This window comes from Metopolophium dirhodum, chromosome 8 (genome assembly GCF_019925205.1).
Source record: "Metopolophium dirhodum isolate CAU chromosome 8, ASM1992520v1, whole genome shotgun sequence".
Lineage (NCBI taxonomy): Eukaryota > Metazoa > Arthropoda > Insecta > Hemiptera > Aphididae > Metopolophium > Metopolophium dirhodum.
This window is the reverse complement of record NC_083567.1, coordinates 17,088,233-17,101,262: the sequence shown is the minus strand read 5'-3', so window position 1 is coordinate 17,101,262 and position 13,030 is coordinate 17,088,233. Positions and strand designations below refer to the sequence as shown.

Below are 13,030 nucleotides of genomic sequence, written 5' to 3'. Positions count from 1 at the left end.
TTTTATAAACGTGGGACACACTTTGGTGAAACGATATAAAAATATCGTCGTGCACCGGGTGGAGAAACATCTTCACCGAATACTAAGATCATGACGAGAATTTTTCGTTAAAACAAAAAAAAAAATTCAATTTATTTCGAAAATGTTTGTAGTGGTTATTTATTTTGCATTACAGGCATTATTATATGGATACCCACCATTAAGTTCATGATGACATCATTGTAAGCGTTCAGTAAGAAATTTCCATTTGAAATAATTTGACTCGTAAAAAGGTGTTTTTAACGATGGTAAAACGAAAATAAACCGTATTAAGTATCTATATTGCCGTAATATTATGATATGTTATGAAGGGATATATAGGTTAGGTGTTAAGGTAAACTGTTTACTTTTTTTCAGAACATAAACATTTAATATGTATTGATGAAGGTCTCGAAAAATATTTTACACCAGAACCCGTCGATCGTTGACAAGTTGATGCATCCCTCGTGGTGCGAACATATATATATTTAGTTTCCTTTATAGTGACACGGCCTCAGCTCGCGGGTGGCCTGCTGCACCTAAATACATATTATTTTGAACACGTACATATTATATGGGTGGGATTTTTAAACTGCATGCAGAACACCGAAGGGTAGAATAGTCAAAACAGCTGCGAAAACAAAACATTTGTATATATTATATATTATATTATATATACACACAGACACACGCTCCACCCTTTTTGAAATCGTCCGTACGACAAATTTCCCGTCAACACATTTAGCTTTTATTGGATTAAAGATTAAACTACCAGCTATTTTGCCTATATTCGTCGTATTATTGTTTTTGTTATTTAGGATTTATATATGAATTCAAAATCGAATTTCCTGATTCGTTTTTGTAGTTTTAAAACTTTGAGGGTCCGTTGCGGGGGCGCGCGTGGGTGCTACAGCAGCACAACGTGCAGACTGAGGGCAACTATTTATCCCCGAAGTTTTAGGTACGCTGTATGTTACGCATAATACAAATAATACGTTTTTTCCGTTTCAACGTATGTTTGATGTATTAAATATTTCGTTCCACCCCTCAAACAGAACAATTTTATAAGCCAGCTATATTACCCTATGCCAAACGGACGAGACAACGGGTGTTCTACTTCTACACCGCATATTATATATAATAATATATACCTATGCAGCTATACTTGCTGAACCCTTTTTCGAAACGAGCAACACGCATTTCGTCATCAAAACGACAGTTGAATACCTCGAATTTTTCGTCGGCCTTTCTTCATTTCACGATGATTTGTGTAATAAAATATCATCATATTATTTTGTACACGTGGCTTGAAAATGTTTCATTATAGAACATAAAAAAAGACTAATTCGTCACTATTATTAAACCAAAACGAACCTTAATCTCTGGACAAACGCAATTGATGAAAATATAAAAACACGTGTAAAACATAATTTATAACCCACCACTGCAGTTATTAATATATTTAATGTAGTGTAACGCATTATATTATGTTCCCAAATCCAAATACAAATATACGCATTTTACTCAAGTTAATTAATATAAAATATATGTATAATATTATATATACCTATGTAGTATGTATATAATATTATATTATGGGTAATGTGTAAACGTAATTGAATATTTAAGAAAACTGTACTTGCGTGGTTTCTGCAGCGTAAACATTATAGTATTTTGTTTTAATAATAACTCGTAACTATCATAAAACGTTCTTTTAATTAACCGCTGTACTGTTTATTTTTACGAGCCCATAGAACTGAAACTGAAATTACAATATGCCATATTACAGCTAATGCCGACGGAAAAAATCGTCAGCTATAAGTGCAGCTAACTATAATACAGTGGATAATAATATGGTTATTGTGATTGTGTAAAATGATTTCGCGATGTTATCGAAGAGTATTCCTTAAGTCAATATAATAATAAATTCGGGTCTTTATAATTTTACTTCCGATGGTTTTGAAAAAAAGTATAGCGTTCGTAAAAAATAAAAAAAAAACGTTTCAAAAGTATAAAATATGAAACAGTTGTTGCCACCATAACGGTGGCAAGGGCGCCAAAAAGATTTACAAAATATGTCTGCATTTATTGAATAATACTAGGTATATATTAACCGTCTTTTCAAAATAAAAACCACGTCATCTTATCCCTATAAATTATATGGAATAATATTTCCGCCAACACAAACGTTTGTTACATATATATAATATACACGCAATGCTGCAGCATCGTTTGAGTGAAAAATTAATTCAAATAGGGTATTATTTTTTTTCTTGTTCCGTTTACGCATAAAATATGCACTGCACTCGGCAGTTTTGACTTAATTCCATACAACTACGTCGTCGTCATCGGATTGATAAACTTTTGAGAAAACCGTCGGCGGCGGGAAACGCGCGGTGATGATGATGGTAATGATGACGGCGATGGAGGAAAAACAACGGCAGCAGTAGACAACGACGACGGCCAAACAAATGGCAGACACGTCAGTTCGCATTACGCATTCAAACGTTGTAAACGAAAACGGCGCGAATAATGAAATATTCCGAGGTTGTTTTTTGTACCCCTATGTATACTACGTGTTTAATATATACATTTAATATATCGTATATACATACCATCATGGTTCCCACAGCCCTATATAACACCTCGTCCTTGCTCACACCATCAAAGGCCAGTCAAAACCTATTAGGTCCTTCATTACTTTCTCTGCATGTATACGGCGAAGCTCTTTCCATGGCAAAGCAACAACTACGCTATGCGATGACGGCCGATAACGTTATAACTAACTTGTCTGTATAATATTATATTATATAACATGTATAATATCTCGTTCACTCACCGTGCAGGCAATTTATAATATTATATTATATTTAACACAAACGAAACCCGAAAATCCAAAGACAACCATACAGCTGCAGGTTATTCCTTATTATAATAAAACCTAAATCGTATACTCGTGCGGTGGTTCCTTTCGTTCACGTTTTTCCAGAAGAAAGCAATCTGAAGTATGAGGTGTATATATACTCGCGCACATGGCGTAAACCGAATATTCGTATCCCTTCGTGTTCCTGCAGAGATATCCATAAAAACCAGTATGTGTATATTTTGTGTGTATACAATATTATATACTCGCGAGCGTTTCTGAGCAATTCAAATTGTCGTAAAAAACGGGATAATTATATTTAATTTTATTATTTAAACTGCCGTTTATGCTCGTGGTATATAACACGATGTAATTATAAAACAAATTGTGAATCGTCTTGTACTTTATACGAGAAAGAGGAAAAGTAATCGGCCAAGACCTATGGATTATGAATAAATCTCGCCGAATGAACAGCGGGTGCGTATTCGAATGCAGAATAATTGATAAAACGGATTTAGTACGACGGTATTGGGGTATAGAACTGCGTTTAGACCTCCCAGAGGAAAATATATTATAATCGTTTTTTGGTGATTAATTTATACAGAATAGTATAATATAAAACTGCTTTCTATGTAAATATTTAAAAATTTAAATCAAAAATCTACATAATATCGAGTTGTATGTATAGTTATGCACTAATACATAAGTCTTAAAGTTGAAGACTTATAGTTTATAAGTTTATAAAATATTATATTACGAATAATATTTAAGTGTATGACAGAGACAACGAGACTGCACCGTAACCTACTGCAGTATATAGTCTATAATATAGTGAATCGAATATCATCATCGGAAGGGTCGAGTTCAATCGTACGGTTAAAATTAGTTATCCGTCGACCATATTATATTATACAACTGAAGGATCGAAATTCACACGACGCTTTTGGCACGTTTCACTTGCAGTTTCGATAGTACCGAACGCGCAGTGAATGACATACCTAATATATTATACCTACATAATATGATAAACTTAAATATAAATAATATACGAGGCAGACTCACAAGATAATCGCTGGTGTTTAAAGAATACTCTGTCGTATTAGACTCGAACGAGTTTCGACTACAGTGGCGGAGGGCGTGTTTTCCCTTGTAATTCTTACATGCTCGAAGGTTTAAATACGCGAGTCACCGAAGCCCTGAGACACTTATGTGAAGGCCCGAAACACACTACCGTGAGTCCTTAGTTATACAATTTGAATATTTTATACATTTTTAACTTAAAGTTGAGAAATGTATAAATATTATATGAATATATAAGTGTATAGGACGATACTGCACTGTGACCAGTATTATAGAGACTACCTAGTGAATCGAATATCATCACCGGACGGGTCAGGTTCAACCATTACAGTTGCATATTGTTAAGGAACTGAAGCCAAGGATCGAAATTCACACGATGCTTTTGGCACGCTGCACCTGCAGCTTCGATAGTGGAGAAGGACACGCGGGCATAACAACAGACAACTGAACACGCAGTGAACGACATATCAAATACTATACATAATATGATATGATACAGCTAAATCGAGCTTAATATAAAAAAAACATTATATACGAGGCGGATTCACTAGCTATATAATATACTATATATAGTTTATGAAACATACGCGATAATCGCTGTGGCGGCTCGTGGAAAATCGCGGTGTTTAATGAATCACCCTGTAAGGACAGGGACTACAGGGTGATTCACAGAGGGGATGTTATCGTATGTGATTTACTGATTTCGACACGCTCGATACGTGAAGCACCGATGCCTTAAGACACTTGGGTTAAGGCCTATACCACATACTGCCACGGTAAATAAATAGTGTCCGGCTCCATTTTACCACCACCATGGCAGTGAGGATCTTAAACAGCTTAGTGCTAAGTCGTTTGTCGTGCAGTATAAAAGCGATTTCGCAAAAGATTCAGTTGACCGGATGTCACCTGCACTATTATTTATATATATTATATTTTAATCATGTTACGACCTGTTTCGGTGCACAGGAAATTATAAGTTCATGGTATTACCTCGGTATCCGTTTACAAAAAAAAAAAACAAAACACATATCTAATAATATAATGTCTGCGATAGGTGTGATATACATATACAACAATATGTAGCATATAGACGTTTTAACGCGGGCAACAACCCCGGCGAATAACTGTGGGGGGATACGGAGGGGGGCTGGAGAATGAGTAAAATCCACCGGACTTGTCGATCGATTTTTACGCGATGCGCATAGCATTGACGCTATAAGTCGAGTCACTAAATCCAATATCAATAGGACGTTTTCATTTCCTCTCGATTGCTTTACCGGAAGAGTATTTTACTACGCTATATATACATATTATATATACGTACCTATGCTATAATGTACGCCATACGCGAGTCGCCTAACCCGATAACGTCGTCGTTGTCGTTTTCCGTTCGGATTTTATCGATTTCGCATTGCGTTTCAGATGCGTTTATACTTTTTTTCCCAAATAGCTTAAAAACCTTTTACTCGACATATAGACTTACGACGATTTTCTAACCAATATAAATGCAAAAAAAAAACCATTATTGATGTTGACACTACGAAAACATTGATTATACCCGACCTCTGCGGTATCAGATGTATAACTCCTATACCCCGCGGGAAACACGACTACTCATATACAAAGACAACATTCGATCGAGTAACACGAATTAGTAGTTATTATTTAAAAGGTTATTTTTATGTTTTTATCGTATACAAATATCATATAACATTGTGTATTCAATTTTTTAAATCCAACGTAACGTGCATTAGTATAAATTATATTATTATTATATACTTCACTAATGGACTTGTTCGTAAAGATTTAAACATATGTGACTATAATTGTGACTATACTACATGGTCTGTACCGATACAGAAGATTACGTTATTCTAAAAGGGGTTTATCAATGCCCGTTCAAACACTGCGTGCATATTATAGTTTTACCCTAAAGACGTTTCAATAGCGATGATTGATTTACAACCATGCAGTAAGTTGTCAAAATGATTAACGAACTAGTTTCTGTGTAAGTTAGTTTCGATATTATAATCATGTAATGTATTTACATTTTACACATAATTTGTTTCAATTTAAAATATGTATATATTCCACAATGTATAGGTATTAGTCAAAACTAATTAAGTTTTAGTATGATAATTTAAATATTTAGCTTTTATATATTTTTATTTTAACCTAACCTTATTATTAATTACTAGGTATCAACATATATATAAATATTATTATTACATCGTGTTTTATTCCATCAATATTTAACCTCCATCACTATAAAGATCTTATCGGGTATGCCTCTCCCATATTTTATAAGTAATATAATATAGAGTTACATATTTTTATTCATATTTTGACATTATTTGTTCGGTATTAAAAATTATTTAAGTAAACAGTTCGTAGTTTTGTTTGATTTGTTAAAATCGTGTTCATCATCAGAAAAAAGAAACTGCTAAAGCCAATGATGTATTATATTATATGCTCGCGGTATACATCTCATCATATACGCCACAGAAATACCGTTGACTTCAAAGCCAATTTCGATTGCTGACAAATCAAATCAAGAATCGAATGAAACGAGACGGACCAAAAAGGATTTAGAGACTCTGGAGGGTAGGTCGAAACGTCGAATAGCCAAATAAGAAAATTGCGTTTCACACGTCTTTCAGAGATTATAGGAACATTCGTATACGAGCTTTAGTTCATTCGCTCAGATTGAAATCAGTATTACACGTTTACCTATAGTACTATATACTAGGTGTATATATATATGTGTATTTATATATATATATATATATATATATATATATTATATATTATGTGTATACCCCGTTTAGAGCTCAATAAGCCAAACCCAATATAATCGCTGTACAATACATTTGGAAAATAGGTTTCTTCAAATAACAATTTAAAAGACCGGAAAATATAAGACTGCGGAAATTCAACATGCGCGAGTTATTGAAATATCATAATATTATTAAATTATACTTTGTTTTCGTCCGATCACGAACTTCGCGTGAAATCGTTATGATGTAGCGGAGATCCATTTCACGTGACATTTCCATGTAGATAATAATAATTATTATTATGTGGAGGATTAATGATCAATTTACTATATTTAATATTCCGACTCGAGTGGAGTGGTGTTATTATTACGACAAATGCATCAGTCTAAATCAACCATTGTTCCAGTACATCAAACGCCCCTAAACCGACAACATAATTTATGTGCCCACCATAATAATATACCGTGCGAGTGATATTTTATTTACATTAAGTATAATTGTGTGTAAAATGTACATCGCGTAATTGTATCTACCGATCTCCGAAGGAAACATATTATAAATAAAACATTTTGAAACAAAATAGCAATAGACATATTTATTGAATGTAATTGTGTAATTCAATGTACATATAGTCTTAAAACTGTTTCGACTATATAGCTATGCCGCTATGGCTACAAAAATATGTCTGCCAAAAGATTAAACTTAGTAGCAAACAATAATATTATACAAATTACTAATTAGTAGTCATATATAATAAATTATTGTTAAATAACTGGTATAAACATAATAATAATATTATATTTTCAATGTGGAAGACCCGTGGCAGCCCGCGAGTAAATATTTAGAGAAGTCACGGCGTACCGAGACTGATCCGAACGATGGTAGGAGTTTATCGGGGTTACCTGCCTGCGTGTGTACCGTATATTACAATGTGGACCACGGTCAAGGTGACCGCCGAGGGCTGACCATATGGTTAACGTTTCTCGCGAACGGGTAACCGTGATGTTTTCGGTTGGTCAGTCTTAGAAGAAAACGGTGGCCGCCAACCGATTATAAACGATCCCTCTTTTCGAATAAGAGTGACCAACGAAATGCATTTATTGTATACGGTGTACAAGTGATCAGGTAACCGCAATAATTTCCTTCGTCAGTTGGTCGGTCGGTGGAAAACCCAGTCGCCGTCGGTCTGTTTCTCCTTGTTGCACCGTTTGGTTCTCCATAAAACTGTTTCGGATGTTAATTAAAACATAATATTATTGTGCATAGCCACGAATTAAATACAATTTCGACATTTACAAGTATTAGAGACGGCAAGTAAAATAGCACCCGGACGCAAAAGTTTTGAAAACTTATTTAAGTGCGCATTCGTTAGGTCAAGTTTTAAACTTAAGACAACTTTATTAAATATTTTATTATAATTGCCTATGTATTCATTCAGTGCCGCAACAATAGGGGAAGCAGGGTATGCAATGCATTCCCTGGCCAGGTTTTATGTTATGGGGGGGGGGGGGCATTATGGGGGCCCATCATCAAAAAGGAAAAATTAAGCAATTTATTATTAAAAAAAAAAAATAGAAAATGTACATTCCATATTTCTATAATAGATTGATATTACAATCATACGCCAAATGATGAATAAATATCCGATAAAATTGAGACCACTGATAACTGATAATCTTTGTTTACATCTACGATGGTAATTCACATTTGAAAATTAAAAATAGATTTATTTATAACTCTCAACATAGTACACACCAGTGGCGTAAATACCGGGTGGGCAAGGTGGGCAAACGCCACGGGCCTCGGGACCGAAGGGGGCCCCAGCCCAACATACAATACCTACACTATTGCCCATTGGTTATTTCTATATTCGTCATTCGATTCAAAATTTCACAAAAATATGTATATTATTTTGATATCTGAAAAAAATACTAGGAAATACGGACCTTATATTGGTACTATATGTAGGTATATGGTTTATACGCTAATAAATAATAATATATTATTGGAGTATTAAAAAATGTGTGTGCTACTCGATGGGAAGCAAGACACAACGCCGTGTATTCACTAAAATTAAATTTTATAAATGTTTTAAAATCTTTAACCAATATATTATTAACAAGTGACAAAAGTGATGAAAAAAATAGAGCCAAATCACTGAAAAAAAAAATGGAATCATTTGAATTTGTTATGTTGATGACCATTTGGGAAAATATTTTAAAACCTTTATCAATTGTATCAAAGGTATTACAATCACCACAAACCAATCTTCACAAGGCATGTGATTTATTGCAAGGAACAATTTTATCAATTGAAAAAATGAGAGATGGTTATGATGAAGTCGTTGGGTCAGCAACTGAATTATGCCATAAATGGGGTATATCCACCACAAAACCTGCAACCCGTAGAATATATTCAAAACAATACTGTAGAGAAATTCAAGGAGATAGACGATTAGATGTTTAGATGTGCCCGAAGAAAAATTTCGTATAGCAATTTTTTATCCTCTCATTGATACAGCTTTATTTCAGTTACGAGATCGATTTAAAGGACTTCATTCCGTTTCAAGAAATTTTGAATTTTTACTTCCACAAAATATAGTTACCATGAAAGAGTCAGAAATTGTTAAATCTTGTTATGATTTCATATCATTTTACAATAATGATGTGACATCAGATTTAATAAGACAATTAATTTCATTAAAAGAATTTATTAAAAATACAAAAATTCAAACTATTCAAGAATTGTCATCTTTTATAATTGAATATGATCTTTCATCTCTTTACAGTCAAATTATCACTGCTTGTATTATATATTTAAGTCTCCCAGTTACCGTAGCTACGGCCGAAAGGTCATTTTCCAAATTAAAACTCCTCAAAAACTATCTTCGGAATTCTATTTCGCAAGATAGATTAACTGGCATAAGTATACTTAACATAGAAAAATCAAGGACAAAAGAACTTGATATTGAAAAACTAATACATGACTTTTCAAACATGAAGGCAAGGAAAAAAAACTTTTTCAAATAAAATATTTGTATAATACCTATAATATTGTTTATTTTTTGTTATTGAAATTTAAATATTATATTATTTAATATTTTAATAAATTAATTGCTTTTTATTAATTTGACTATTTGACTACTGATAACTGATGTATTGTTGGAGATGTGTTTAAAAATATGATGAACTTAATATAACCAACATAACTATACTCTTAAAGTGCTTGCAAAGTTTTAAAAATTGGGGGCCATACATTTTATTTTGTATAAGGGGTCTGCTAAAGGTTATCTGTGGCACTAAATTTATTTCATTATACTGTTTAGTACAGGTACAGGGGCCCCATAACATTTTTGGCATCAGGGCCCTACAATACCTAGTTGCGGCACTGTATTCATTTATAATAACTCTGTAATGAATTCGAACAAAAATCAATTATGATAAAATAAAATAAATTATAGTTACTACCTACAACTATACTTGACACTTGTACTACAGTTTACTTATGCGTGTAATATTATAATACCAGCAATAATATATTAATACTTAAATAATAATGTATCGCAATAATTGACGGGAACTATTTATTTTTGGAACACATAATATTACTCTACTAGAACGTCATAATATTATAATTTAATAATCTATTGTTTGGGCGTCTAATTTTAAAATTTTAAAACTTGCTTTTAACTTTAAATATAAAAACAAACCTATAATCGATAATCGATAATATTCTTGCCTTTCAATTTTATACTAAAACAATTCAGTCTAATAAGTACCTAATAATGTTTAAAACAAATAAGTTAAATAGATTATTCTGGACGTACGAAGGTATATTAATGATATGACTTTATGAGTGACTAAGACAAAACAATATGTGAGTAGGACATCATCGTATAGTTGGTCAACCGCTTCCATAGTCTTTTTCTAGTTGCGTTCAGTAAATTTAGAACGTCACAAGGAACACCTGTGTACACACACAAATAACACACGCGTATGATGTTGTTTCTGAAAGACAATCGTTTCCCTGAACAGTATGATCGTTGCCAAGTATCCTAAATAGTTATCGTCGGTAAAGCTATTTCGAAATAATAATATATACTATAATACACGCGACGCGACGCACGCGTTTAGACGTCTCTGGAGTTTATGGGTAATACGTTTAAGGTGGTGGGTGGGTATTATTACTATTAGTGTTTTTCACGAGTGACGTGATATGTTTATAAACGCGCGCGTTTCAAGTGTTTCAACGAAAGTCAGTTTAGGTTTTCACAAAAACAACCAGCGTATAATATAACGAAAAAGGTCACGAGCACATGAAAAACTACACCGTTCTCAAATTTCGCACGTGGGCGAGAGTAGAAATGGGTGTACGTATACACAATGGTTACAGAAGCATGCACCGGAGAGGGTCAAAACTCGGAAAGAGCGAGAGAGAAAGGGACACAGAGAGAGAGAGAGAGAGAGAGAGAGAGAGACCGACTTTCAAAAGTCGGAGTCCGGTCGAGTCGAATCGAAAATCACGAGCTTAAACACATTATATACCGTATCCACCAGACACGATGTTATTAATTAGTCGCGGACAGGTCCTATGTGGCGAATCGATACCTCTTCCACCCCCACGCGTTCTTAATATATATACCATACAATAATGTGTAATACGAGGGACGAAATGCACGCACAACATGCCGTAAAACTGGTCGCCGTCATTGTTTATCTTGCGGCGTATCAGTTACCGGCAGCGGTAACCCACGCGCGCGTGCAGTACGGATTACCATGGTAACCGTCACCGGATGTTTCGCTGCATGTTTTGTTTTTTGGGGAATTTCCTCTCGGCGGCCCCTATATAATATCGCGCCCCCTTTGACAAAATCCTGCAGTCTGGTGGGGGAGAGGGGAGGGAGAGGAGAGTGTATTTAACGCCAGGAATAAAAATGCAAGTGCAAATATAATATATATAATACGCCGTGAGTGTATACGCATTTAGAGTGTCCGGAAGGTTTACGGCAGAATTAACGGTATTCCGTGGTATATACCTACGTATGAAATAATATAACATAATACTACACGTAGAAATATACACGCGTAATATATATATAATTTATTTTACATATTATATTATTATTATTATTATTATTATTGTTTTTGTTGTTGTTGTTATTAATTACCGGTCCTCGTTAAAAACACACAGGAAGAAGAAGCCCAACGCACAGTATAAAATATATTATTCGCATACCATTATATAATATGTACAGTTTTCAGTGAATATCACATGGTGATGGTGGTGGGAGGTGTCGGGTGTTCCGTGTAGAGGACGAGAGCGACTGCTCTTTCAACCAAAACTAAACTATTCACTGCGGAGTCGAGGTAAAATAAAGAGAACGACTCCGGGCGCAGAGAAGACTACGGCTCTGGCTCGTCCCCCGCACCGTCATAAACGACGCGTTGCGTTTGTATAATATAAGTTGTATCATTATTGTTGTTATTATTATTATTATTGTGTTACCGTATGTATATACTGTTTACGCCTGCCCTTCCCTCACCACGGCGAGCCACTTCTCCACCACCGAAACGAAGTCTCTAATGAAACTAAATACCCATGAGAGAGAAAGAGAGAGACATAGAGAGAGAAATATTTTCATAAACCTTGCAAGATACGGGGGCCCAGGGTAATAGGATCATACGGTCGCTATGTACGAAGAGGCGAGGGTGACAAAAGCATCGAGTTGTAGAATGTCTTAATGACGCGCCCGACCGCTATACAACGCGCGCGTTAGCATGGCGAGAGAACAGAAAAGAACGACGCAAGACCTGCAGGACGACCCTATGCGTATATGCAGTATATATAATATATTATATATGGGTACGCCATTCAAAATGAAAATAATAATAACATAACGAGTCTATTGACGGGGATTGACGCATGTGAATAAATAATTGAACTTGTCTAAACATAAAATAATATTTCGTTTTCTTTCTGGAAATCGTACTAATATATCTTCTATATTCTTCAACTGCAGAAGATAATATAGTATTTTGCAAACTCGTTTTCAATCGACCGCGAAATAGCCATCTCAGCAACGAAAACCCTTTTGTGAAACTATAAAGTGTCCTACGTCCTACCTACGGCCAGAATGATAATAATAATAATAATACGAATATAATATTTAATCTATTTTCCCTTCAAACCCGGGTATATTGTGGCTGTAGGTATATATAATAAGACGATGGCGTTTTATGAGGGACTGATTTGCATATATATACTCTACACAAGACATAGTGGTGGTATATAT

General features: G+C 34.3%; 1 protein-coding gene and 1 pseudogene across 1 annotated transcript in view; one reads left to right on the top strand and one right to left on the bottom strand.

Moving 5' to 3' along the window:
- Positions 1 to 13,030, bottom strand: part of LOC132950025 (pneumococcal serine-rich repeat protein-like) — a 244,146-nt gene that overhangs the window by 100,783 nt on the left and 130,333 nt on the right. The gene's annotated exons all lie outside the window — the stretch shown is intronic.
- Positions 8,275 to 9,767, top strand: LOC132951235 (zinc finger MYM-type protein 1-like; annotated as a pseudogene).